This window comes from Limanda limanda, chromosome 23 (assembly GCF_963576545.1).
Source record: "Limanda limanda chromosome 23, fLimLim1.1, whole genome shotgun sequence".
Classification (NCBI taxonomy): Eukaryota; Metazoa; Chordata; class Actinopteri; order Pleuronectiformes; family Pleuronectidae; genus Limanda; species Limanda limanda.
This window is the reverse complement of record NC_083658.1, coordinates 3,316,437-3,344,436: the sequence shown is the minus strand read 5'-3', so window position 1 is coordinate 3,344,436 and position 28,000 is coordinate 3,316,437. Positions and strand designations below refer to the sequence as shown.

General features: G+C 47.8%; 1 pseudogene; it reads right to left on the bottom strand.

The window, feature by feature from the left end:
* Positions 1–6: 6 nt before the first annotated feature.
* Positions 7–27,995, bottom strand: LOC132996914 (fidgetin-like; annotated as a pseudogene).
* Positions 27,996–28,000: the final 5 nt, after the last annotated feature.

The following is a 28,000-nucleotide window of genomic DNA, read 5'->3' as shown; positions in this document are numbered from 1 at the left end:
ATCTTTTCACTGGCTGCAGCCGAACATTTTGTTCCACTCAGTGTACGTGTCAATCTCTTTCTGCGATATACTGGCCTGGAATTTACAAAAGACGCTCTCAAAGTCCTGGTAGGTGAGGGGCCGGATCTGTCCCCTGGACATCATCCCTGTCATGTCCATGCCCTGTGCAGAGACGTGTAGCAGACCCACCAGGGCCTCCTGGCAGAGTCTGGCCAGATCCAGTCCGGAGAAACCCTCTGTGCGCTGGACCAGCAGCGCCAGCTCCTCCTCGCTCAAGCAGTATTTGTGCTGAGACTGGACCAGGAGCTGGGTCACAATCTGGTGTCGGGCTGCGCTGTCGGGCAGCGGCACCAGAACCCTGCGAGCAAAGTACCTGCGCAGCCCCTCGTCCATGTCCTGGGGTCGACTTGTGGAGCAGACCACCAGCACTTGGTTGCTTCCGTCCTCCCCGGAGCCCATGAGCAGCGAGTCCAGCTGGCCGAGCAGCTCTCCTTTCAGCCGGTTGATGGGACTCTCGTCACTGAGGTGGGCCGACAGCAGCATGTCCACCTCGCTGATGAACAGGACCGATGGCTGCCGGCAGCGCGCCACCAGAAACGATGCTCGGATAATCTTTTCTCCATCGGCCAACCACTTGGTGGCCAACGTGGAACCACTGAGCTGCAGGAACGGCGCCCCCAGCTGGCTGGCCAGGCAGCGGCCCAGCAACGTCCTGCCGCTGCCCCTCGGCCCAAACAGCAACAGACAGCGCGGGGTTGGTCCTAAACTGCTGAACATGTCCGGGCGGAGAATGGGCCACAGAACCTCCTCCTTCAGAGTTGCCTTCGCCAGTTCTAGGCCTGCGATGTCGCACCAATCTACGGGGGGGCCCTGCTGGACGATCTCGGAGGTCACCATGTCGAGGAGGTGGGGGTCACTGGTCTTCAGCTGCTCCTCCGCGTGTCGGGAGGACGAGGACGAGGAGGAGGTGGGCCCCGGTGCCGAGTGGGAGAGGTGGAGACGGTGGTCTTCAGCACTCTGCTCGCTGAGGGAGGGCGAGGTGAAGCTGGCGAGGGAGTCTGCTGAGCGGGAGCCCCCCAGGGAGGAGGAGCCGTAGGCCGGGGGGGTCAGTGGCCCACCTGCTGCCTGGCTGCTGTACTTCCTCTGCTCGGACGACATGGTGGAGTGTTTCTGAGGATTAAAAGGTAAAGAGGACTTTTCAGCGCTCCTGTCGAAGCTGTTGGAGCCTCCGTTCGCACTGCTGCTGTCTGCGATCCGATACATCGGACTCTCAGCGGAGCTCCGAGACTGACCGTACGCAAAGTTAGCGTAAGAGGAGTCCATCTCTCCTTGGCCTGTCATGTAGAAGGCTTTCCTCTTCAGTGAGTTAGAGGAGCTACTGCTGAGAGGGGTTGGGGCAATTGGGGTCAGGTTGTGGCTCTGGTATGGGTATCCAGGTAAAGTAGAAGAGGGGGGGAGTGGAGTGGGTGCGGCGATGCCTGAGGGGAGGTATGAGGAGGGAGGGGGTGCTCCGCCAGGGCTGTATCCCGGCCCGACTGAGCTCTGAGCTGGGTAGCCTGCTGGGGGGTAATTATAACTAGACAAGTTGGGGGAGCCTCCGTTGTAAGCTGGGACTAATGTGGGGTGGGAGGGCGGTGGGGGGGGCGGCTGCAGGAGCCCAGAACTGTGCAGTGGGGAGGGGAGGGCCGGGGTGGGGGCGGACTGGGAGCTGTAGCTACTGTGCAGGTAGGAGCCGCTGTACGCCGGGCCGTATTCCTGAGAGGCCATGGAGGAGGAGTGGAGGGCCGTGGCACTGTGGCTCCCGCAGCTGCTGCTGGAGTAGCTGGGCTCGCTCAGGGTGCTGGAGGCCAGGCCGGGGGAGCTGCACATCCCAGACACCACGTCCGAGGCCGCCGCCACCCCCCCTTTCCTCACCGAGACCCCCTCGGGGATGCAGCTCATGGGGTAGACGCCGTCCTGCCAGGGCTCCGGTTCCCCTTTACGCCCGTTCATCACCCCAGGGGCCTCGGAGTATCCGCCCGGCATCTCCAGGATGCCAGAATACTTCTCGGCATACTTCTTGAGCAGGTTGGAGGCGGTGAGGGCGGAGATGTCGTCATTGGCCCAGGCGTACTGGTAGGCCGTGGAGCGCTGCAGGTGGCCGGGCAGCGCCCTGTAGGCCTCAGCCTTGTGGGCTGGCGAGCGCGTGGTGGAGGATATGTCGAAGTGCTGTTCGGCCCACTGGCTGTGCTCGGGGGTCCACTGCATCTTTAAGCCTGACGAAGAGAACGAGAGACATGTGAACACAGCAACACGCTAAGATCATTGGAACAATAATTAAAAATGACAACACCTTCAAATTGGCTGGGATGCAGGGCGGTCAATTAGAAATGTGATATTATCTGGAGGCTTGTTTTCATTTATTCGTAATATATTTATCGTGAGAGTGGAATCGTTTATTTGTGCAGATCGGGAGAATGTGTGTGTGTGTGTGCAGGTGTGGTGCAGTACAGAGGACGGTGGGACGGCTGGTTCCCGCAGCCCGATGCTCCCCGGCCAGACCAATAAGAGAGAGGCACCGAGGGTCAGCCTCTAATCCCCGGCTCATCTGAGGCGGCTGAAGATGGGTTTGAAAATGTGCCTCGCCGTGCGCCACAAAGCAACACACACACACACACACACACACACACACACACACACACACACAAACGCGCACACACACACACACACAACCTTGCACATCCACCCCCTATCTGCTCATGGTGCTTTCATCCAACGCACATAAAAACACACAACCCCCTTTTTTTAGACACACAAAAACTCTCTCTGCCTGCACTGAAGCGTGCTGGCGCGCACACGCACACGTCCACTGACCCAGACGGACCGACACAGACACACACACAGACACACACACACACACACACAGGAGCTGCAGCCAGCTATGAATTACAACACATTGTGTCTCCGGCTTAGTTCCTGTCTGCACAGCTCCACCTTGACCTCCTCTCTCCACCGTTCTCTTTACCTTTCCGTCTGCATCTCTCTTCCTCACGCCCCCCCGCTGCCTTGTCTTCCCTCTCACTCTCTCCCCTTTTGCTTTTTTTTCCCGTCCTCCATTTTCCACCCCCCCCTCCCGCCACGTCCCTCTGTACCCCCCCCCCCTCACCCCCTTTTACTCTGACTCCATCTATTTCGATATGCATCTCTTCTTTTCATTCCCTTTCTGCTCTTTCTCTGCGGCCACCCCTCTTTTTTATTTACTCCCCGTGTGCTCGCCTCACCTCCCCCCCCCCCCCCTTCCCCCTCCCTTGCTCCATCTCATCTCAGACACACTCACCTGGCTTTTCCCTTTATTGCCTCAGGAGGCTGGAGAGCCACTGTTTCCTTTAATCCCGGCCAATGCCATCTGCAAACACTGAGAGTCACACGGCGACTCCATCCTTGTCTCACTATCAAAGCCGCGGCGCCATCAAAGGCTGGCCGGGGCGCAATCACAGCAGCCGCACGGCAGATTGAACCCTGTTTGATTTGACTTAGTGCACACAAATAAAGGATAATATCGGTGTCATTTAGGCTGCTTCCTCCGACTTATTGACTGGCAGTGGATGCATGTGGAGATCCACAGTCGGGGGTCTAGTGAGCCCTACCTGCTCCAGAATTGGTTTATGTGTGTTTTTGTCTGAGTGAAGCAGGCCTGCACAATGAAATCCATTCACCGAGGAGCAAATCTTCCCTTCCTCCCATCCATTTATGCTACAGACGTGCACAAAAAAAGGGCACAAACACACACACACACGTTCACACTCTCACACTCTCATGCTCCTTTCTCCGAGGGCCTGTGTTTGTTTGGTAACAGCACAAGGAGGGAGGGGGGAATCCCCAGACTCCTATTTCCTCTCTGATTCTCCTCTCCAGCCTTCTCTCGGCAGACGCCAGTGGCTAATTAGCAGAATGGCGATCTGCTAATTGTGTTAATTTACAACATTTTAGCCGAGGGGAGTCTAGCAGGGGCTGGCGAGCCTGTCACCCTCCCAGTGCAGTGAGCAGGGGAACGCCTCAGACAAAGAGCTGAGCAGAGGGAAGTTTTGCATTAGCTGGAAGGCTCCTTTAGAGCTGAGAATATATTATATGGAAATAATAAAAGGGCAGCACTTCAAGGAGAAAACGACAAGTCAGGAAAAACTGGACAAAAGAAGAGTAAATGAGGAATTAGGTCAAATTCAAATTTTACAACAAGCCCTCGAAAGCAGCCGGATTATATTGTTTTGATTGGAAACTCAAGTTTAGTGAACATGTAACATCACGAGATAGGATGTTTTTTCAAAATGTTCATTTATTTCTCAGAGAATAATTTATGGGTCTTGATGAAAAAAATCTTGTTAAGGGGAGTGATGTTATTCAGTGTTTGCAATTTGGTGCAGATCCAAAGTCTTTTTTCCCTATTAACATATAATCAGCATGAGATTATATGTACCTGAATGCAACAAGAGATTATATGTACTTGAATTCAGAACGAGATTATATGTTCTTGAGCAAGGGGGGGGGGCGACACGTGGCCGAGGCTCTAAGCCGGATTCAGCCGTGTCTTCAGCCATCAGCGTCGGACTTCTCTGGCTAATCTACAATCCACTCGCCCGTGTGCAGCAGCAGCCACATGAGGCTTGAAGGTTTGCTGCTGTGTAGCTGCAGAAGAATCCACTGTCACATGTTATTTAAAGAGCTGCATTGAGGAATCCTCCATTCAGTAACATCCCTATTGACCTTCCGCTGTCGATCAAGTTATTACAATTATTGGTCGATATAACACGAGAAAGAATCTGCTGAGGGAGGAATAGAGAGAGAGAAACCAGACGGAGGAGGAGGAGGAGGAGAGGAAGCGAGGCCGTGAAATACCAAACAAGGGAGAGAGAGAGAGAGTAGAAAAAATACATGTGACAAAATACAACAAGCCGAATCACACACACTCTTCCCTCCACCGAGTTTGACACTCCATCAAACTCTGATGTGTCCTCCGTTTAAAGAAACATGAATCTTTCTAATTCCATCATTAATAAAGATAACATATATAAAAGAGTGTGTCAGGCTCCATCAGGGCTTTCATCTCTTCTATAATGAGGTTAATGCAGAGACGCAGTGATTACCCCTGCAATGCAAATGAAGGCCAAATGATAACTTGCACTATTTAAATAAGGTAATAGCGATTACGCTACGTTATTCAAATGAGGACAGATGCTTTGAACTGAGCGCTTTGAACTCGCTGCTCCTTCTCCGAAACAGAAGGAAGAGACGGCGGAGGATTGACTTTGGTATCGTCCAGGGTGGATCCTCTAATTCAATGTGATGTAAACCAAGGACAATGAGCAAAGCAAAGTCGCTTTACGTGGCAGAGCGGGATGGGCGGGGTCGGCTGAGTGGGAGAATCAGCCGAGGTACGAGCTGCTCTGCTTTACTCACTTTGAAACGACCTTGGAAGTTACAGAAAAGTCCTTGGATTCATTGTCGGAGTGAAACATGGATGGAAAATAACACAAATAACCAGCAGAGAGTTTTTTCTTTGGATGTTAATGTAATATATCAAGTGCTGTGAATGCCGGCCATGCATTCTCAAAAAACTTTCAAGGCCCTTTTTTCATTTAAAACATGAAAAGGGAAAATATTACTTGAGGATATTAATTAACCGGAACTTTAACATTGAAGTAAATGTGTTTTATAAAATGTGGTTTGCAGCCGTTTTTCGCACAGAATCTAAAGATGGATCTGCAGGATCTTTGATTTCCTCCATGTCCACAGTGGGGTTTTGAGGCCTGGGAGGGAGGGTGTTTGCAAAAGTGTTTATATGGACACATGCAAGTAAAGTGTGTGAGTGTGTTGTTGCAGGGAGAGAGAGAGAGACAGAGAGGAGAGAGAGAGATCGTGCACTCAGCTGAAACAACATCCGACAAAAATCTTCTCCACCTTCCGAAGCGTCAAGTCTGCCGGCACTTTTTTGTATTTTTTTTTTCTGTCTTCTCCTCCAGCCTCCACATAGAGAAGCATAATCATTCTCATTACACCCGGCGTCCATCTGCATCAACAGAGCTGCCTATTACTGCCAGAGTGTGTATGTGCAGTAAACAGCTCTTTAGAGAGAGCTAATGAGCTCTTTTAAGTCTGTCCGCTGTGTGATTCTGCAAACGGGGTGTCAGAGCAAACTGCCCATTTTGGTAACGTCATAATTAAGCCGTGCGAGCGCTGGGAAAGAGAGGCCGGCTCACATGTTGACGCCGACATGCCTGCACACACACACACACACACACACACACACACACACACACACACACACACACACACACACAATCTGAGATGAGACGTACCAACGTGCACGTCTGTCTTCCAAACATAAACAGACACCGAAGACCTTCAAAAACAAACGACCATGTCACGGCCTTTTTTGAAAAGTCTGTTCCAGCCTCTCTCTGAAGGAGGAGGAGTTGCATGACAAGCGATAACTTCATCAAGAGAGACCTGTTTCCACGCACCACTGGGGAAATCTAACCAGCCGCTTATTCAAATCCTTATCAAATGCACCAGAGGGCATCTTTTAAACTCCAAATTACTGCACGTGTAAAAAAGCCTGGATCTGCGTCCTATGTAGCTTTTGTCTTATTGTGCGTGTGTGTGTGTGAATTCTCATTTGTGCACATGGCGGCCTTGTGTGTGTGTGTGTTTGACAACCTCTGGACCACCTTGTTAATGAGTCCAGCACACTGTGACTAAGCCACAGGCTACGCTGTATTGGCACACAACCTACAGTGGAGTGTCAAATAATGTGATTAGGTCCTCCAAAAGGCAATTAATTATGAAATTAGTCATGAACTTGTGTCACACACACACACACACACACACACACACACACGCACGAACGCACACACCACAATCAAAACGCTCACTGTGCGTTGATGTCAGCGATCGCAGATCAAAAATTCAAAAAATAAATCGCTAATAACCTGTATTCATTTCGATTTGAGTCAAAACTAAATGAGATGAACAAACAAGACAAATGTGTGTCAACAGAATCGCTAAATTCCTCTTTCAGCCCAAGTCACAGGCAGAGAAGCCGCCAGACGCCGATCCGACGAGCCCGGATCGGCGTCTTTGAAGCCTTTCAGTTCATCCGCCATTACAACGCCGGGTCTGTCGCGAAGCAACGACAGAAACAACAACAACAACAACAACAGATAAGGGAGTAAACAGAGCCGAGTTCAAAGTCTAGACGGCGAGCAGTGACCGGGAGAGATGAGCTGTCACTAACTCAAAGACAGTAAAGGAGAGAGGAGGGGGGGTTGGATCTGTAAAAGATGACAGCTCGGAGCAGCGGAATAAGGATATTTGACAAATGACAGCGTCTTTAAAAAAAATAAATCAAATATTCATTGTAATCCGCGATCTTTGACCTCCTGACAAGTTTTCGCAGCTTCGACCATCAAACTTTGAAATCTGCAGATCGAGAGTAAAAACAGAAACTCGCCGTCGAGGCTTTTAAAAAATATTAGGGTGTATTTAATGACGACTCTAAATTTAGCTCACAGAAGAAGCCAGTGATAAATCTCTCAGTAGATTCCAGAGACATATCGTCGTCACCCCTGCCCGCCAGTATCACATCTCCCTTAGAGCTGTATAAATTGACACTGTCTAAATTTCCTTTTACTAGACAGACGATTGAATGGGCGGGTTAACTGGGTAGGGCGCCGTTAAACAAATGCTCCGGATCAAGGAAATTGTGCGTGGCTTCTTTTGTCATTCAGAGAGGAAATTGAGAGATATTCTGCAGGGGCTCGGCGCCGCTAACGCACGCCATTCATCTATAATGCACTCGGCCTGTCCGTCAGCGACTCCATTTCCTGTGACTAGCGCAGCGTGCCTAATCACCCGGCTCCACGCGGGTTCCTTCCTCAAAGACAGACACACACACACACACACACACACACGTGGCCACACGCAGGATTCACCGACATGCATAGAAACATCAGGCCCCACAGAGGCAAACAGATTATTCTTATCTGGCGAACAAAACATCTGTAAAGAGCCTGAGCAGCGGCGTGCTGGAGCCGTGTCACAGCCCGAGCAGCATCTGCACATCTCCTCTTTCATCACTGGGAAAAGAAACAGCTCTCACAGGCCGAGAGGAATCCAGATCGTCAGAGAGGAGACGGGTCAAGTCCTGCGTGACGTCATCAAACCACATGTCCTGATTTATTTTCACTGTGGTATCTAATTTTTATCAAATCAAAGATCATTAGGAATCAATTACGTGTGTTGATGTTAATGTATCTGTGTTGCATTTTATGCATCAATAAACACATTTATAAAATATAATGAATTCCATCTGTACAAACTTATACAGCATATTTTATAATATAAAAAATGAATAAAAGCCCTCAAATTTCTTATCAATCAAAGTTTTTTTGTTACTTGTTACTAATCCCTAAAACAGCGTTAAATTATACGTCAGGATTAAGTTAATATATTATGCATTAGTTCATATTACTCATATTAAGTAGTTAGTATATCTACAACATAATAACCAGGTTAATAAATAGATGTACTAATATATTACAAATAAATAAAACTAATAATGAATGAATTATAATATATTAGGGTTTATGAAGTTGTAAGTAATAGTTCTATTAAGACAATACACTAGTTATTAATCATGTAAAATACATTGATTCATAACCCAATAAAGTCATTCATTATTTATATATAAGGAGCTCATTTATAAAACTAATATAGAGTAAGTCTTTTCTTCTTTTATTTCAAATTTGTAAATGACCCCGGACACAGAGTGGTTCATCTAAGTCTGTAAGAATGTAAATCTCCAAGTCAGTTGCTTTGGATATTGTCCGGACCGTCTCCTGCCAGCCACTGATAAAATCTCTGTAAATTGCAAAACGATGTGAGAATACAGCAGGAAATTCACAGATGACTTTTCCTTAACGCAAAACTGGAAGATTACAAATATCTTAGGATGAAAATAAACGTAGAAGACGCCAACAAAGACGTGGAAAGACGAGGAGATTCCGGGTTGACTTCAAGGTAAATGAAAGGAAACAGAATATGCGGAAAAAGTCAATCACTTCAACTCTAAATTAGATGTGAACATTGTCATATCAGAAACTCAAAATCACGTCACCGCTTCCTGATTTCAACTCGTGTCGACTGATCAATCTATTTATTATTTAGCTCCAGAAATGACCCCCAGGCCCCCGGGGCGATTTCCCAGTGTCCCTATGAGCTGCAGCACTGTTTGCACTGCATGTGTGACAACAGCCTAAGTTTGTCTACTTACAGAGACCAGTCAAGTCCAGTAAACACCTGGTGGGACTGACATCCTGCTCCGCCGCTGAACATTGAGCTGCAGAATTTGTCCGGTGACAACAGCAGTCACACAAACACCTCTCGGGCCTGAGGGGCCGTCGACAGGATCTCTCCGTGTGGCCCCCGGGGTTAACTTGGGGCCGCACACTATCGATACTCCTCTGACGCCCGGATCCATACCCGCGATCCACCACCACTTTGTTTACCTGTGTGTTCGGTAATTAAAATAGATTTCTGAGAGGAGGCCTAATCCTTTTAGAAATGACATTGATCCTGCGAACAGAGCTGCGCTTGAAATTCTGCTTTCTTTTATTTTCTCCTCGACACTCTTTCCACGCAAGCCGAGGGCAAACCCCCCCCCATAGCCCAACCCCTTCCAACTTTGTGAAGTCGGCGACATGAAGGACGTCATTTAGAGGAGGGGGGGGGGGGTGGCGGTAGAGGGGTGGCAGGTGGAGATAATAGAAAGGAAGCCTCTAACCCCGTCTAAAGCTGTCTGTCTTCGTAAATAAAATGAGATAATTATTGAGTGAACAACATTATACGCCGACGACGCACTCTCTCCTCCCCCCCCCCCGCCGGCGCAGTTGTAAATCTCAACAAACACGGTGCTTTCGGACATTAAGTGCTCACTAAGCACAGTGGATGCATCATATTTCAAGAGCAGGCGTTGTGTGGGTGAGGAGCCGGGGAAAATGGAGTGTAATGGTTATCCATTATCTTATACGGCAACGGCGGCGATGATCATTTTCAAGTGACTCATTTCTGGAAGTACCTATCTATTGGCCACTTGGAGAGAAGACTTTGATGGCTAATCCAAAACAACTATTCAGAGGTCATTTACTGCGGCGGCGCGGAGACACTCTGCACAAGAGAAGGCTCCAGCCCCCCTCATTATTCAAATGCAATCCTCAGGAAAGATCCACATCACAACCAGCCACGCCGCGGAGCCAGAGTGGGCGATTACCTCCACAGCACACTCCGGCCCAGAGTGGAAGCATTAACCATGCATCAACAAACGAATATATCACAATCCAAGTAAGAGTTTGAAAGCTCACAAGAGATATTTGTCATGGGAATAAACAGAGATGCTGGAGTCTATTAACATATCAATGATCCCACTCGCTGGAAAGCTCCACCGTCAATATTTTCCTACATGCACGTCGTGTAGAGGGAGAACTTTCATATTATTCAATCATATTATTTTATTCAGCCCAGGTATTTTTAGAAGTGTGGGTGTGATGTTTGTTTGTGTGTGGTCTCGGCTCCACATGAATGGTTACTTAACACCACACTGATTCCCCTCAGCAGTTAGACACAAACCAGCCGATGCTCAATGATGCATCGCCGCGGTTGTTTGCCGCCAGGCGCTGTGCGTGTGTGTGTGTGTGTGTGTGTGTGTGTGTGTGTGTGTGTATTATCATCGCTGGCAAATAGACAGCCCAGGAGTGACTGCCGGAGTGTCACCATCTGTGGATGCATGTGTGTCTGTCTGCGCTGGGCTGTGGGCAGACTGTGTGTGAGAGTGTGTGTGTGTGTGTGTGTGTGTGTGTGTGTGTGTGTGTGTGTGTGTGTGTGTGTGTGTGTGTGTGTGTGTGTGTGTGTGTGTGTCTGTGTGTGTGTGTGTGTGTGTGTGTGTGTGTGTGTGTGTGTGTGTGTGTGTGTGTGTGTGTGTGTGTGTGTGTATAGGGATGGGGGCCGGGGGGCTGCACTTGGTCAACTGGACCACGACTTCATAGTTTACAACCAACTCGCTGCCTATGATACAAACTACACTGCGAAAACCATTTGAACAACTTTACAGGTTAATAATTAAACTTAATCTTTTCTTCTTCATAAAAGTGAAAAACAAATCTGCCAATGGAAATTCATTCTGAGAAAAATCTCTCTATTTTTAATAAAATGAAACCAAACAATTAAAAGGAGGATTTTAAAAGCACCTAAAAAAAAAAGCTGAGATTTTTGCAGTGTATGAAACACTTGGCAAGCGAGTGAGATTAGAGATTAACGCCCGCCGCGAGTGGTGCACGTGTGCTTGTGTGTGTGTGTGTGTGTGTGTGTGTGTGTGTGTGTGTGTGTGTGTGTGTGTGTGTGTGTGTGTGTGTGTGTGTGTGTGTGTGTGTGTCTGCCTGTGGGGTAGGCTATGTGTGGATTACTGAGGAGGCCCTGGCTGGGATAACCTCTACCCCCAGCCTGTGAACCTGCAGGATCCTTCACGGTGCATGTTTGAAGTGTCAAACCCTGCACACTTCATATAGATTCTGGAGCGATCTGCCAACTCTCGCCTTCTCACACTGTGTCCCGGTGAAAAATGAAAAACGGGAAGTAGAATTAGTCTCGGACTGCGCCTTTTCTCTCCACCTCCTTTTATGTGCTTCTTCTTTTTTAGCTTAAAAACACCGTATGGAAATTAAAATAATAAAAAGACTTGGCCAAGGGAGAAATAAAGCATCACACACATGAAGCATACGCGTCCAATTAAAGATGAAAACATCCGATATGTGCAGACCAATAATGAGACTGTAACCTTCCACACATTGAGATAAGAAACAAACATAAATCCTATATCTCCGTCGCATTTGAAGTTTGACTCTTTGAATAACGTCTTCACTTCCTCTTCTTCTTCTCTTCTCCACCTAAACTGGAGAACTGTTTATTTCCATCACTCCAAACATTCACACCAATAGTTATTCACTAGTTATTTACTGATTTATGGAAATTTGGTTGGGAAATGTCGGTGGAGAACTTAGTTCTATATGACGCTAATTATAACGGCACAGCTAAAAAGGTAAAAAAAGTGTTGTTTTGCAAACTGAAGAAATTTTGAAATTAAATTAAGCACAGACGAGTCAAAATATGTATTATATGCAGAATAATATGCAGGGGTGAAGGCTAAAGGTCACAGCTTAATACATTTGATTTAAAGACACAATCATTTGTCTAGTAAACAGCTGAGAGGGGAACGGGAGGCCGTGCAGTGATCTGAGACTCAGCCTCGTCCTACAGCTGCTTCAGTTCCATGTGATCTGGCCTGTGTTCTGCACAGCTCCGGCTCCAGCCGCTCAGGTACGCGTGCGCGCCCCTGCAGGTGCACGGACACGAGGCGGCCGGGCCCTCACGTGCGTCTTCTAAATCCACTGTGCAACTCGCATTATGCTGGAATTCACACAGGTTGTCTAAACAGTCAAACAGCGGATCAATACGCCCATCGATCGGTGGCATTGAGACTGAACTGGTCGTGTCGAGGGGGCAGGAGATTCTCACTAGAGCTCTCGGCTGGAGGACGCACACACAGACGCACACAGACACACACATGTGTATATATAAAGAGAGAGAAAGAGAGAGAGAGGATCTGGTATAAACTGCAAATATCTCACATTTATGAACACATTGCTGCCGTCTTCCTTCTCTCTGCCTCTCTACCCACTCCAACACCAGGCTCCTTGGGGCAAAACTAACTACCTCCGCACCAACGCCGCCCTGCTCATCTCACAGGAGCACATTCAGGTCCTGTCTGTGCAAGTCGGGAGCAGTCTGCCAGCAGTTTGTCTCAAAGTGAGGGCATCCAGTCAGCTCCGGCAGCTGAATATCAAGCTGGCTGCCGCCGCGTCTCCCCGCGCTCAACTGACACAGTCGATAGCTCTGCATTATTCATGGGGACGCGAGGGGCCGATGAGATGGCCTCTCGCTGAGGGCTGGATTTCAGCAGTCCCAAACTTTACAGGGGCTGGCGGAACGCGTGACACCTTCAACAACTGTTTATCGTCAGCAAAAATGACAACGTGCGGCGGCGGGGAGAGGGCAGGGAACTTGAAAGGGCAGGGGACCGAACTTGTAAGCGAATTCAGAGGCAAATTTGTCGGTTTTCAATGAGACAACACGCTTGACAGTTTGCAGACAAACAGGCGAGCGCCGGCGCCTTTTAAATAAAACGCCGCGGAGCTAAAATAGCCTCAGTCTGACAAATAAAGTACATATTATGACTCTCTTGTCAGCTGCTCTTGTTTCCTATCAAGTCAATAAACACGGATCACAAAGTTAACACGAAAACCTGATGCGTGCGGTAAAAAGAAAACAAATCACAATTTCAAATGTTGCTCATCCGTGTTTGCTGATTTCCATTACACAGACTAAAGACATCAATTAGCTAAACTGCGTCCATTCAAAAGAGAGAAAAAAGGAATAACAAGAAAGAAAAGAGACGGTTATCTGGAGTGAATCAAACAACCAGAGGACCAGAGGCAATGAAACACGTCAGGCTGCTTGATATCAGATCTCAGAGGAGAAATTTGATGGGCACCGATGAGCAGAAGGCATCTCAGGAGAATTGGACAGAGGAGAGATTTAATGTGATCATAGGGGACGCTCATCTTTCAGAGAGCGGGGTAATAATGAGCAATCAATAACGTCCTTAACAGAGTTAGAGCGAGTGGCTGACAGCAGATGTAAGGCTCCGGCTAACAGGCTACGTCTGATCTCACATTACCGCCCTGGATCAGGCTTTAACACGCATGCACACGCACGTGCACTCACACACACACACACACACACACATACACACACACACACACACACACACACACACACACACACACACTGTATGTACGAGCAGCATATGGACCAACAAGCACATACATATGGACACACACACTCTCTTTACTCTCTGTGCGCCTGTTTTTCTCTCACACTCACACACACACACGCACACACACACACCCTCCTCAGGTGACATCCACCAGAGTTGTGTCATTGTCTATCGATCAATAGCTGTAATCACATTCACAGGCGATGAACATGGTAGGAGGCCGGGCGCCGTGAACGCCGTGTAGCGGTTTATCTGCGGATTTCACGGCGAACATGACAACCACGGCCGACACGTTCTGTCAGCCGTGCTCTCAGGGTAATAAAATAAAACACGCTATTTACTTTATTTATCAAGTAAAGTCTGAACTCTGCCGTCGAGGCCACTTAGGCGTAGGCTCAGGCTCAGGGTCTCAGCCCGGGCCTGAAGATGGCGTACAGCATTCTGATTGCTGGTAGATGGGATTAATTACATATTCAGTGAGTTACTATCTGCACCAGATATCCAGGAAATACAAGTGACGCCCACTGCATGAAATTAAATGTGACCGACCAATAGTTGGACCCATGATGCACTACATCTGTCATCGGTAAATTTAATTAATATCACATTTCTTATGCTGATTTCAGACATGAACATTTCAGGAGTTTGCCTTTCACATAAAGAAGATCTTTGTCTCACGTCCATCACGTCCATTTTCCTGCAGTATTCTCACATGGGCTCACTCGGACAATTTCTGGACAATTTCCGGGGGGGGGCTTTCCGGAGAAGTTTCCTGGAAAATTTCCGGAACAAATGACTCGGATATTTGCGTTCTCTCATACTATGAAAAAAATGTCAGGAAAATATCCAAACTGATTATATCGTAAACTTAGCACATAGACTGCTACGACTTTTATTCATTTTTTATCTACAGGTTTAGAACCTTATAGACGTTATCTGCAGTAAACATCACTTCCTTCTATAGCATCTCCACTCAAAGCCACCGAGGCTGTGAGAAGCAAACAGACGCCAGATATTTAATACCTCTCTCTCCTCTGCTCTGCATTTCCCCTCCAGTTCAGCCTGATCTGGAGAGAGAAAGACTGTGACCTTGATAACAGTGTTGCTGCGCATGTTTGTTTGTGTGTCGGCAGCTTCATCCACTCTCACATATTCTCCCCCTCAACATTTCTCACAGCGGCAGCAGTTAGAGAAAGTCTTGTTTTCACTCTCCCACTAAATAAATAATTACAGATTTATTAGTGTGGGCCGCAGCTCCGCGCCTGAGGGAAACACATCATCTCTGGTTGTTTGTCACCTGGAAAAAGAAAAGCTTGTCTCCAAAGGAAGAAGGACGGTCCAGCGTTAGGAGGCGCTGACAGGAGGGCGATATTTCGGCGCCGCTTCTCTCTCTAAATCTCGTGAATGAAAACAGGCTGTGATTGGGTCCCCGGCATAAGAGACACACCGGGTGATAAACATATTCTGCTCGGTGACGGATATGGGTGCAGGCAGGAAGGAGAGGAGGAGCTGAGAAGGATGCAGCCGGGGGGAAAAAGGGCGTGAAGTATTTATTGAAGTGATGAGTGTTGTGATAAGGAGTGACGGTGCTGTCCTGATGGAGGGGGAATGTCATTCCAGCGCCGGGGTCCCAGGAGGGGGCGGAGTAAAGGCCGAGGACGGCGGGAGCTCACAAAACGGCTTGAGAACCACGCTGTGATATTCTCATTTTGTAAACTCGTGGTAATTGTCACGGTTTAGTGCTAAAACCTACAAGTAATACCAACACAACTTCCTACATCTCCTTACAGAACCCCATTCACCTGCTCCTCAGCCCTGCAGCTGAAACAAGCCACAGTGAGTCCATAGACTGCCTCATTTTGTCAACAGTATCATGCTGTCGCGGCAGCTCCAGCCCTTGTCAACAACTTGTACTAACAGCTGACCAGATGTGTCCGAGGGCCTCAGTGTCTCCTAGCAACAGCAAAAACGTTGCGGCGCGGTGAGCGACTCTGAGGCCGCACAACACCGATCTCCACACTGTGTCATTTCTAATGGTTCGCTGTCCAACAGTCATCCTAAGTCCCGTCACTCGTGCAGCACACGCTGGGCGCAGATTACCCCAGCGAGCGCCCCCGAGCCACGGCTGCTTCCCCGGGGCTTAATCACAGGCTTTAGCGCCACGCCGCTCATCAGGTTGTTAGTTGCGCCGCGGACGTGGCGACGGGCCTCTTATCTTATCAGTCAATCGGCAGCGGCACGCAGGAAATGAGACACACGACAGCGATAGTGCCAACAACACTCATCTGTCAAGACTCAATTACCATAGTGTAGCACAAAAGATGTGCACAAAACAAGATGCATTGCTGACGTTGTACGAAACGAAGTCATTAGTCGCGTCCATATAGGGAAAGTAAAAGCTCGGCGGAGCGAAGTGGGGGGGGGGGCAGAGGTGTTGTTTTATTTGGCGAATCTGTGCAAAAGAGGAAGTGGTAAACTTCCTGCTGCTCAGACATAAATCCGCCTTTTTTCTAATCACGAGTGTGTGTTTGTTTTTGATGCAGCCCATTAAATTACTGTACTCGTCCGCCGCCTGAGTCTGGAGACAGGGAGGGAAGAGGGAGGGTGGAGGACATATATAAAGAGGGAGACGGAGAGAGACAGGAACAGAATGGGAAACAGATTCACACGGAGAGAAACAAAGAGCGAGACAAACACACAGAGCCGGGGAGAGAGGGAGAGAGAGGCAGACAGAGGAATGGAGAGCGAGCGAGATAAGGATGCTGGATGTGTGTACTGCATCCCAAGGGATCACTTACTCAGTATAGACACAGTACTGGAGGACAGAGCACAACAAGGGTTCATTGGCCAAAATCTCTCCTCTTTACACACACACACACACACACAAACAATCCCTCCAAGCAATATTCCTGTAAGCACTCGTCCACTGAGACTAACCGCATTGACTGAAGTGGAGTGGAGGAAGGAGTGGAAGAGGACGATAGAACGAGGGGAGGAAGGGAGAAACAAAATAAAACGGAGGGATCGGGACGAAGCAGGAGGAGGAGGAGGAGGAATGTCCACCTGGCCGGTGTCCAGGGGAATTAAACAGTCTGTTTACCATCTCAGCGCCTCGGCAGCGCCATGTTAGCCTAATGGCACGGACATGAAGCCAATTGATTTGTGGACCAATAGACCTGTCCCACTGCACGGGCAGATTACCTAGATCACTGGCTCCGCATCGAGTAGACATCGCTTCTCATTCGCGCCCCACAGGCAGCGGGATGTGAACTGGGTTTAATGCCTGAGTGTGTGGGGGCAAGCGTGCATATATATGTACACACCGGAAACAAGGGCCTAACTCACATATTTCAACTCGCGCATTATTCCCGCTTATATTTTCTAAATGGTGATATGCTCCTATTTGGGGATGAGGACCCAAGGGCTGGGTAATAATGGTGGAGCGCCCTCATGTCGTCTATCTAGCAGAGTTTCAGAGGCAGGATGACACCTCAACCTTCCCTCTTGCAGCATTTCTATAAATGCCATCCTCACTCTCCTCTTTTGTTCTCGGATTCTGCGCCCACCCTGTTCTCTACTTCCTCTCCTTCCTCCTCTCTGGAGGGTCCTTAGGGGGGTCGTCGTGGATTCCCCACAACGCAGCTAGGACTCAAAACGACTCTTTAGCAGCTATAGGGCTGGACCCGCTGGGGGACTTCCCATGATGCACTGAGGTCCGTCCTCTCCCTCCATCTGAACGTCCATCTGTCGGTTCATATCCCGTTCACACATGTTCCCCCTCTCTCCTGAAGTCCAGTGCTCTCTCATCTCTCCCCTCCTGTCGTCTTCTGTAGGTATTTCACAGTCCAGATCATTGCTGCTATTATTACTCTAATTATTATTGTTACTTATTGTACATCTGTGGATCTTTCATTGTGCCATGTTCTAAATATAACAAATATATATAAGTGTCTGCTTGGTTACAGCTAAAAATCATGTTGTCTTATTATTTTACAGTTCCAGGCAAGTTATACTATAGTTACAAGATATGATTTTACAAAAATTATAAAAAATCATTTACTTAGTTAGTAATTTCCTCAATGAATTGTCAAATCAATTAAAGAGGATTTAAATCTGGCATTTGAGTGTTTTCTTAATTGATAACAGCATCATTGACAAAGTGCGGAAGCGCGACATGTGACAACGTGTTAATATCGGATTCACACTCGATAATACAGTTGACAGCTCTCGACTGTAGCTGCCTAAGCTAACGATAACACGATTGCTCTAAGCGGCTCTGACGTTGTGTTAGCTTAGCAGGCTAAAAGGATGAGCCAATTCGCGGCGCTGAAAGCTGGAGGTCCCGAGAGACGCTACTGTTATGAGATTAAAAATAATGATACGATGTCATCTGAACGTTTGCTTTGCTTCCGAGCTGCGAACTCACGATCTAAAATCCACGTGAAATAATCGACCAGCTTTGGTTTTTCAGTCACAAATGTTTTGCGATGAAAAAAAGTATATTCGTAAATGTGACAGTGTTTTTCTAATATAAACACAATTATACGTATTGTAAAAAATTTAGTCCGTAACAAAAACTATTATAAATAAATAAATAAAATGTTAAAATATATATTTATTGTAGTTAATATGTGACCCTTTAAGAATAAATGCAGCAGTAATATAAATACAGTGAGTGAGATACACACGACTCTGTGTGTGACGCACATCTGTGACATTAACGGTGCACATTGCTCCTAATTGAATCTTAAGCCCATATAAAAAGGCTCTCTGCTGCACAATGACAGACCACACACACTCCAAACTACAGTTGTCCATGTGTACGGCCGTGGAGTGAGAATAATTCCACATTTTCCACAGTTTTCACTCACGTCACTGTGCGCGTTGATAAGCATGAAAATCCATTTATCTACAAAGGAACTGTACGGTCCATATTGGACAATGTCTCTTTCATGGTCCCTTGCAGGCCCTCCTCCGTCCACAAAGCCGCCCAACTGACTCCGCCACGTCTGTAATAGGCCACATTCATTTGATATAGACACATCAAGGGAGAGATCGCCGTGGCTGTGCCGTGCATCAAGAGGAGTGGAGCCGGTTCACAGACACAGCAATATGCTCTGAACATAAAAGAACAATGAACACAAGGCAGATGCGGTTGGTCAAAAAAAAAAAAAGAGAGACTAAAATACAGAGGAGGACGTGCAGGCCTGAATTTAAACACCGAACATGTATCCCTGCATGAATGCATGAATGGAAAACCATACGGAGACACGGTGAGGCTCACTGTCATTATCATTCAGCCTTTTCCTCCTTCTGAGTGCTGCTCTCCAGACTGCGCTGGGAGGAGATCGCCCTCGCAGATGGAGATCCAGAATTAGGCCTCGGAGGATGAAGAGCAGGAGGAGGAGGAGGAGGAGGAAGAGGAGGTGGAGGAGTCGTCAGATTACAGATTAGAAGGTGGGGAAGTGGTGGGATTAAACGTGGTCGCCTGACTAACGCAGCTCACAGCTCGGCGTCATCATTTTTAGTCCCGTGGATCACGCGTCGGTCATTCCGCTGAAAAAGCGGCACTGAGGGAAATGTTAAAAAGAAAAACAACCCTCCTGGATATTGTTATTGAAACACTTTCCTACTGGGGTCAATGTTATTCATTGCTCACCTAATCCATATTTGTGTAAATGAGGTGCACGGAGCTTTACAGCACAAGGCGGACACACAAACCTCTGAGACTCTCCGGTATTAACGGCGATGCTGCGTCTTAACCACCCTCTGGCTAATGCAGCTAATGAATGAGAAAGCGCTAGCAGGCTAACGGCTCTAATTCTCCTTCACAGGCTATCATGTTGCAGCCCGGAGACGGATCAATACCATTTGCTCAACACACAGGAGGCCTGGGAATCTATAAAAGGGCTTTTATTGAGTAATTAAACACCCATTACTGTCCCTTGCAGCCAAACAATAAATTTGATCAGCCTCTCAGGCACAGATCCAGCCGTGATTAATACTCAGTGCATGCATGACATAAAAGACCACAATGACATTTGACTAAGTCCTGTCTTAGGCCCTTTGACGGTGCGGGGGGGGCACAGGAGTCCGGGTGCTTACAGAGGCACTTTCAAGGTTGTTCGGTGCGGCCGGAGCTACGACGGAGTTCCGAGTGATTCCGGGCGCCTCTGCGACAACGTGCAGTCCGCCCCGGCCCCGGTGAGTTAGACGCTCACCAGTACCTGCCGTCCCCGAGGGCGCCATGGCGAGCAACACGCCCTGCTTTGTAGGAAAGACACAGAGTCTAATGGCAGTAAGGAGCTTAGCCTGCGACCCCACCAGGCTGAACCTACAGTTAAGACACTAACTCCAGATATTGTTCATGTTCATTCTAATTGAATATACATTTCTCTATTTTATTGACAATATTATTCAGCTTTATACTTTCATTTGTTCTGCTGTGACTTCACATCAATAAAGTTGATCTTATCTTATGTATTAGTTAAGGTTAAGGGTTTTGTAGCTGTCATTGTACCAAGAAATTAAAGGACATTTCAATTTGACCTTCCCTATTTAGCCTTTATTAACAATATTTAATCCATTTATAATGTTTGTGTGTTAAGAAAAGAAAAGATAAATAAGATAAACATTTACTGATCCTCCGTAGGATTCAGAAATGACGCAGCAGCATGAAGGAAGTAGCAGCGTGAGGGGAAATTGTGTAAGAATAAAAATGGGAATACAAATATAAATACTATATAATAAAGTATATATTTAACTTATTTGATAGTTGCACTTATAAATTATCTAAAATATAATATTAGAGTGAAATCCAAAGCACAATAAAGCAGAAGTTTTGAAGAAAAAATAACTGCACATGTTGTGAAGATTTTCTTTTAGAAAACACTTAAATTCTTGCAAGACCACACTGTCATGTCACACTTGTATTGGTTGTTGCTTCACTATTCATCCTTTTCAGACAAACTGAAGGCTGAACACTTATTTTCCCCCCAATTTCCCAATGTCCTTTCCTGCACTGGCACAATTCAAAAACCTGCTACAATCCCATCCTTGTTGGAGAATATTTAGCGTTGTTGAGCCAACAATATGGCATCTGGGTGATTCTCCTAAATATGAATGGCCCATTCACGGGGCTCAATGGAGTCGCTTGGCAATGGCCCTCCTTCCCCTCCCTCCTCCGTGCTCAAAACAATATTCAGCGCAGCGGTCTTGGCACATTTCCCCGAAATCAACAAAAGAGGAACTCGAAGCTGTCCCTGAAACCCTCAAAGCATTAAGCCTCTGTGAGATGCAAGTACTTGGCACAAGCAAAGCGATTTCACGACAATGGGCAAATCATACAGTGCTTTGTGAGATTTAGGGGATACAATAGCACTCGGTTTCCAAAGCACACATTAGTAAGCATGTCATCGGGACCCCCTGGGGGATTGGAGCAGCCTAGAGGATTGTGGAGTGAAGAGGATAAATATATGTTACTGGGCAAGAAGATGGAGCGCTGCCAATGCCTCCCTCCCTCACGCAGCACACTGCGGTTCATGAGTGTGTGGAATACATTAATAGAATAATCTTCTGAGCACACAAACTAACCCACAAACTGAACCCATTTGGCTTGTTAAGCATATACATTGCAGCACATCCAAAATCAATTTACGACCATTTAACGGAGCTCAAGGGGCGCTGATGAGGGGAGATGCTCGTCCGGCAAAAAACACAAAACACACAAAAAAAAACGAGCTTCTGCCATGAAAGTAAAACACACAAAAAAACAACACTTGTTATAAATGTGCGGCGCTTGCAGCCATGCTGACCTCTGAGTACTAAACAAAACAACAACGGACAAGCAGACACCCACTCAAAAGTCAATACCATGCGTGCCTCCTCTTCCTCTTGTATGGTTAATGCATGATGCCAGGTAGGGGAGACAGACGGAGAGAAGGATCTCATTATACGCTGCATGCTATCATTAGTTATCTACCACATGTGTCCATCCTGCCAACAGAGTCGTACACGCAACATCCTAATGCTCTCGCCTGCTTCCAGTGGGGAAAACTTGGCCCGCAACACACACACACACACATACACACACACACACACACATACACACACACACACACATACACACATACACATACACACACACACACAAGCATAAGCAGACATAATCACACTTAAGAATACAAACACCTTTCTTTCCCAACAAGCCCGGCTGCATCACTTCTCAGTTTCCAGCTCCTCCAGTAAGAGTCTGAATCTGCTTCTCGGTCTCGGAAAGTTTGTTAATCAATCGATCGACAGAAAAAAGAGAAACTTATACTGTAAATGTTCATGTTCCTCGGCCTCTCGGAATTAGTGGCTGCCGTTTTTTCCACTTTTTCCACTTTATTTTAAATTGATAACTCAAAAAAAAATCACTCGACTAATCGATCATCTTTTCAACAACAAATATTTTGTCTCTGCGAGCTCTGCTCAGCTTCAGCAGGTGTTTCTGCTCTTGCTCCTGGTTTGTGTCCGTCTCCCGGAGGCCACAGGGAGCCGGGTGATGCTGTGCCACACGCCCAGCCACTCAACATCCCTTTGTGTCCATCGGCCTGGCAGCTCACCAAGCTTAAACACACACACACGCACACACACACACACATCCTGCCTCACACCCAATGAGCCATTGTTCATTAACGTGCACGCACACCTTTGCCGCCTTGCAGACACACAAAAAAAAGTGTCCCCCAGACTTACTTGAGGCTCTGGCGCAAAGATGCCTCGCTAATCAAGACGTTCAGCTGCAGCCGGGGAGGTGGTGGTGGTGTGGGGGGGGGGGGGGGGGGCAGAGGGGGAGGAAGGGGCGGCGGCGGCAGACGGCCACCATCTAGCCAAGGCTCGCTGTTAACAAAATCAGATCATCTGCCCAGAGCCGGCCAGAGAGAGAGAGAGATGACAGTCAGATCCTTCCTCCCTCATAGCTGTCACTTTCTCTGGCCCCTGTAAAACAAAACTGGTCGCTGGCGTCAGCCGGCCAGACGAGTGGCGAGCTTCTCCACACGCCGACGCACAATTTAACTTAACACTTCCACGGCAATAACCTAATTAGAAACGGCGCTTTCTCATTCGACGGCACAGTGTAAAGGATAAGCCGCGTGCCGCCATGTCTGCCGAGGTCTAATGGTGCGGAATGTTCCAAAGTGGAAGTTGGATTTTTCTTCTTTTTTTTTTTTTTCTAAGTCCTTAGCATATTTAACGCTTCCACACGCTGAACGTTTTAATATCTGGCGGAGGATCCGGGCCATGGGTGGCGGAGATTGCCGCTGAAGAGTAAAAGGGAGATGAGCGGGGTCTGCTTAAAATTCAGAAAAGGGGGCAGCGGCTGGCAAAAAAGGAGGGAGAGGAGGGAAAAAAGACTAGAGCTTTGATTTGATTAAAACCTATGAAAATGACGCGTTGCATAAAACGGAGGAACTTCAAACATTTTGTGGGGTTCAGGGTTCAGAGGGAGGGAGATAATGTTGGAATTAACATGGAAATGGATTTAAGAGAAAGGATGGAAGAACAAGAGGTGGACACTGATCTCAAATCAGTGTTTGGTTCCACCCGGTCCCACAGACCTGAGCTGACCCTACTTGTTTACCTCTGACTCAACCAAAAACCTCCCATTCCATTTCTTTTAATCGGTTAGTTTTTAACTGGAAAACTTTAAAAATCACATCCTGACCACTGGCTAGGATATCACACCAGAGCGTTCAGGGAACTAAGTGGGATTCACCCCCGAGTCAGACCTGGGTGGATGCCCCTCACCTCAAATACCCCCATCAGATTTTGACTGGATAATAACCAGTCAGCACTGGGAGCAGGGAAGTGATGAGGATGAAGTGTCAGTCAAAAACTAAACCCCCAAACCTCCTTTTTAGCCAATGGAAGAGGGAGGAGGAGGAGGAGGAGGAAGAGGAGGAGGGGAGGTTTGAGTGGATCATGGTGTCAAGGATTTAAGGAATTGGCGTCCGCTCGTGTTCGCTTGGAACGCGTCTCCGGCAGCGGCGCTGTACCGACAGCTGCCCGCCGTCCCTGGGAGAGAGAGAGAGGAACTTAGATCGGCGAGGAGGGGCTGTCAGCGAGCATGCTGGGAAACACACAAAGACGACACAGCCAGTACAGTTAGCTGACACACACACACTCACACACACACACAGTGTCTACAGGGACGGAGAGAGAAAGAGGGGAAGATGGAGATAGATGGAGAGAGAGAGAGAGCGAGAGAGGAGGGGAAATAAGTGGACAAAGAGTGAAATAGATGAGAGAGCGAGGAGCAGAGACAGGCTGACGCACTGTCGAGCAAACGTGGAGAAAGTGCTGGTGATGGAGGGAAGGGGGGGGGTGGGGGGGGTGGGAGAGATGAGAAGACAGAGAGATGGGGAGAAATGGAGAGAGTGAAACAGACAGACAGGTCCGAGTAGGGATTTGTTCTATTTGCATGCGCACGGGCTCCCCTGGGGTCCGGCTCCGCCCGGCGAGCCCAGAGCACAAAAGATAACACTTAACATATTTGCTAAAAGATGACAACCCTGCCTGGATGTGGTTTGAAGAGGCCCTTTGTCAGGCCGCGCCGACAGGAGAAACCCACTGATACGGCCGCAGACTAACACACTCTCTCTCCCTCCCTCTCTCTCTCTCTCTCTCTCTCTCTCTCTCTCCCTGTGTGTGTGTGTAAAAAAGCACAATATTTCCCCACTTCCCCTTACATCTGGTCCCACGGGGGCCGGCGCCCGGATCGCACGCCGGTGGCTCCGGGACGGTAAAACAGCTTTTAATGGTAAACATTACAGACTGATAGAAAGTGTCAGGATAATTTATTTATACGGTCCCGCTGGGAGTCGCTCGGCCACCCTGGTAGGCACACAACCGGCTCTCTCTCTCTCTATTCATTTGAGGGAAAAGTCCATATTTAGATAAATAAAGGGAGAGTAAAGGGTTTCGCCTGTTTGTAAAGCAGCTTCTCTCCTCTCGTCCTATTATCCCTCCTCTCTCTGTCCCTATTAGCCGTATCGGGGGGGCTGCCAGAGATGTGAGGCGATACGTTATGTGTATAATGAGGGGGATTATTGCTACTGTCACCGCAACACGCGCAGACAGCGGCTGCAGAGGGACGGATCTTAAGCCGAGGACTGTAGCAAACAAATAGACGAAGAGGAATAAACAAACCGCTGAGTAGCTACATTATTTACATTACACACAGAAACAGACACACGCACGGGCGGCTGCGCCTGGGCTCGGCCGCCTCTAGCACACACACACCCACACCCACACTCACACACACACACACACACACACACACACACACACACACACACACACACCCACACACACACACACACACACACACACTCACACACACTCACACTCACACTCACACAAACACACACACACACAGGCTTGCATTTCAAAACTCATCTATTCACTTAATTCTCCCCCTTTTCCTTTTTTTTTTTAACAATAGCTTTTAAAATGCAATTCTCAAAATTGTGTGTGTCTAATAAAAATCAAATTTTGCAAACGTGTGACACAATTGTTGTTATGATATTAAAAATATCAAAAATGGAAATAAAATGTGTAAGATCATTAAAAGCAAAGCTGTGGTCCGATGTGATTTGACATCATTTCCCACAGATAAGGCGCAACAGGGATGTGTGTTCCTATTGTGTGTTTTCATTACAGCTGGAGTTTGAGTGCATGGACACACTCATACATGTAAACACAAAACGGGCAGATATTTACACAGACACACAAGTGCACGAGCAGGAGAAAAGAGGTAATGGTATATGACGTGAAGCAAAAACAACTGTGTGTGTGTGTGTGTGTGTGTGTGTGTGTGTATTGTGTGTGTGTGTGTGTGTGTGAGAGAGAGAGAGATCAGAGAGCAGAGAGAGAGATCAATGGTGAAAGGTTGAGTCCTCACTAATAACTGCTATGGAAACCAAGAATGTGCAACCGTGGCACTTGAGCCTCTGTGTGTGTGTGTGTGTGTGTGTGTGTGTGTGTGTGTGTGTGTGTATGTGCGGCACGGCGTGGTCTCTCCAGCGTGGTCATTCATTAGAAAACTACATCAACAGGGTGGGACGACTGTTTTAAAATAACAACAACACTCTCGATGCCGAACGTGGATTGTTGTGTAAACACCTGGAATCTGTGTGTGTGTGTGTATGTGTGTGTTTGTGTCATTAACGTTGTTGTTGTTCTTGTTGTTAACGCACATTTCCCCTCACAGAACCATACGAAGAGTACATTTTCAATCAAATTAAATTATAATATTTATAAAGTGCAACTAATGAGTAAAAATCCAAACTATGAAATATTATTTTTTAAGAAATAATTGTGGCCTCGTTCACTGTGGGGCAATCAAATCCTCAGGAATCTATTTTTATGCTTCAATCAAAATAAAAACTCTACATAGCTGTGTGTATAAGTGTGTGTGTGTGTGTGTGTGTGTGTGTGTGTGTGTGTGTGTGCACGAATAAGCAAAAACAACAACACTCTGATCTACATCATTAACCTTCAGATTTAAAAAAGGTGTAATATTCCTCGACAGATTTGTAATTTAACACAAACAAAACAGCAAAATCCAATTAGGGCTGCAAGTGAAGCCGAGTGTAATGTTGTGTTACGTGTAATTCAAATGTTATTAGTCACCAAATATTAATAAATAGGTGCTGTCACTGACGTGTGTTTACCATGGCTGCTGAAATAACGATGGGAAATCTGACGGCTGCAGTAATATTATGGATAAATGAAAAACCAACACTTTAAACATTTGTTTGAAATATAAATAAACACACCCTGTGCATCCTGCATGAGGTAAAAAGGCACAAAGTGCAGAAGTAAGATATTAAAGTGGACTCACCATAGACGCTGCTGCTGCTGATCATGTCGTGCTGGAACAGGGAGAAGAGGAAGAAGAAGAAGGAGAAGGAGAAGAAGAGGGAGAGGAAGAGGAGATGAGAGCATTGGAATTAATTTGAGGGAAAAAAATTGAAGGATTTTCCTCTGAATTAAAAAAAAAACTTGACTTGACTAAATACTTTTCTGCTCGATTTGTCTTTGTCTGTTTCTATGTGCGGCCGGTCCAGCAGCGCTCGGTATCAAGGTGGGAGAGGAGTCTCACCCACATGCATCTCATTAGGAAGTGGAGCCCGGGATGTCAGGCAGCAGAGGAGGTGCTGCTGGGGGAGTGAATGGGGGAGGGAGGGAGGGAGAGGGAGGAGGAGGAGGAGGAGGAGGAGGGGGCTGAAATCAACTAGTGCAGCTCAATGGGGTCGAAGTTAAAAACATGGAACACACATGCATGGGGTGGGGGGGGGGCGGGGTGGGGGGGGGCTGTGGATCCGCTCTGCGCAGCGCATGCACGGGGGGGGGGGCAACTTGTTGTAGCCGAGCCGCTGCAGCACCGCGAGCCGCTGGAGGAGCCTCCTGCTGCAAGTTACACGTTATCACTATCCTCAGTATTATTATCATTATTATTAACGTTATGATGCGCGTGCGTGCGATGAGACGCTGCACGCACGCGCACGGACACACCGGGAGAGGAGCCTACGTGCCCGCGCTCCTCTGAGATCGCAGGTGCGCTCTTTGCAGATCAGATGGAAAAAAAAAACCCAAATTACGCGCAGAGGAATCCGCGCACGGACCTCGCAACTTGCCAAACTGCACGTTGCACGTTGCACATTGCGCATGCATGAGTCCGGCGTGCACACGCACACGCACAGAGCTGACTCTGTGTCCAGTTGCAGCAGCGGACTCTCTCCTCTCCGTCCTTACCTGCTTCTCTCCTCCTGGCGACGGGTCGACCTCTCCGGTGCTGCTGGGGAGGATGGGAGGATGGCTGGGTGGGGGGGTGTGAGGGGGGGGGTTCAGGGTCGCATCCACGCCCGGGCTGGAGGATGGAGGGGTGTCACGCCGGGATGTGCACAACACGGAAGCATCCCAAGTTCTCGCAGCGAGCACTGACCACAGCCACTGCCATGTTGGAATTTCACCAGCCCTGGAACAGCTGCTGCTCAGACTGACCAGTGCGCACCCCACTGCGCATGCGTC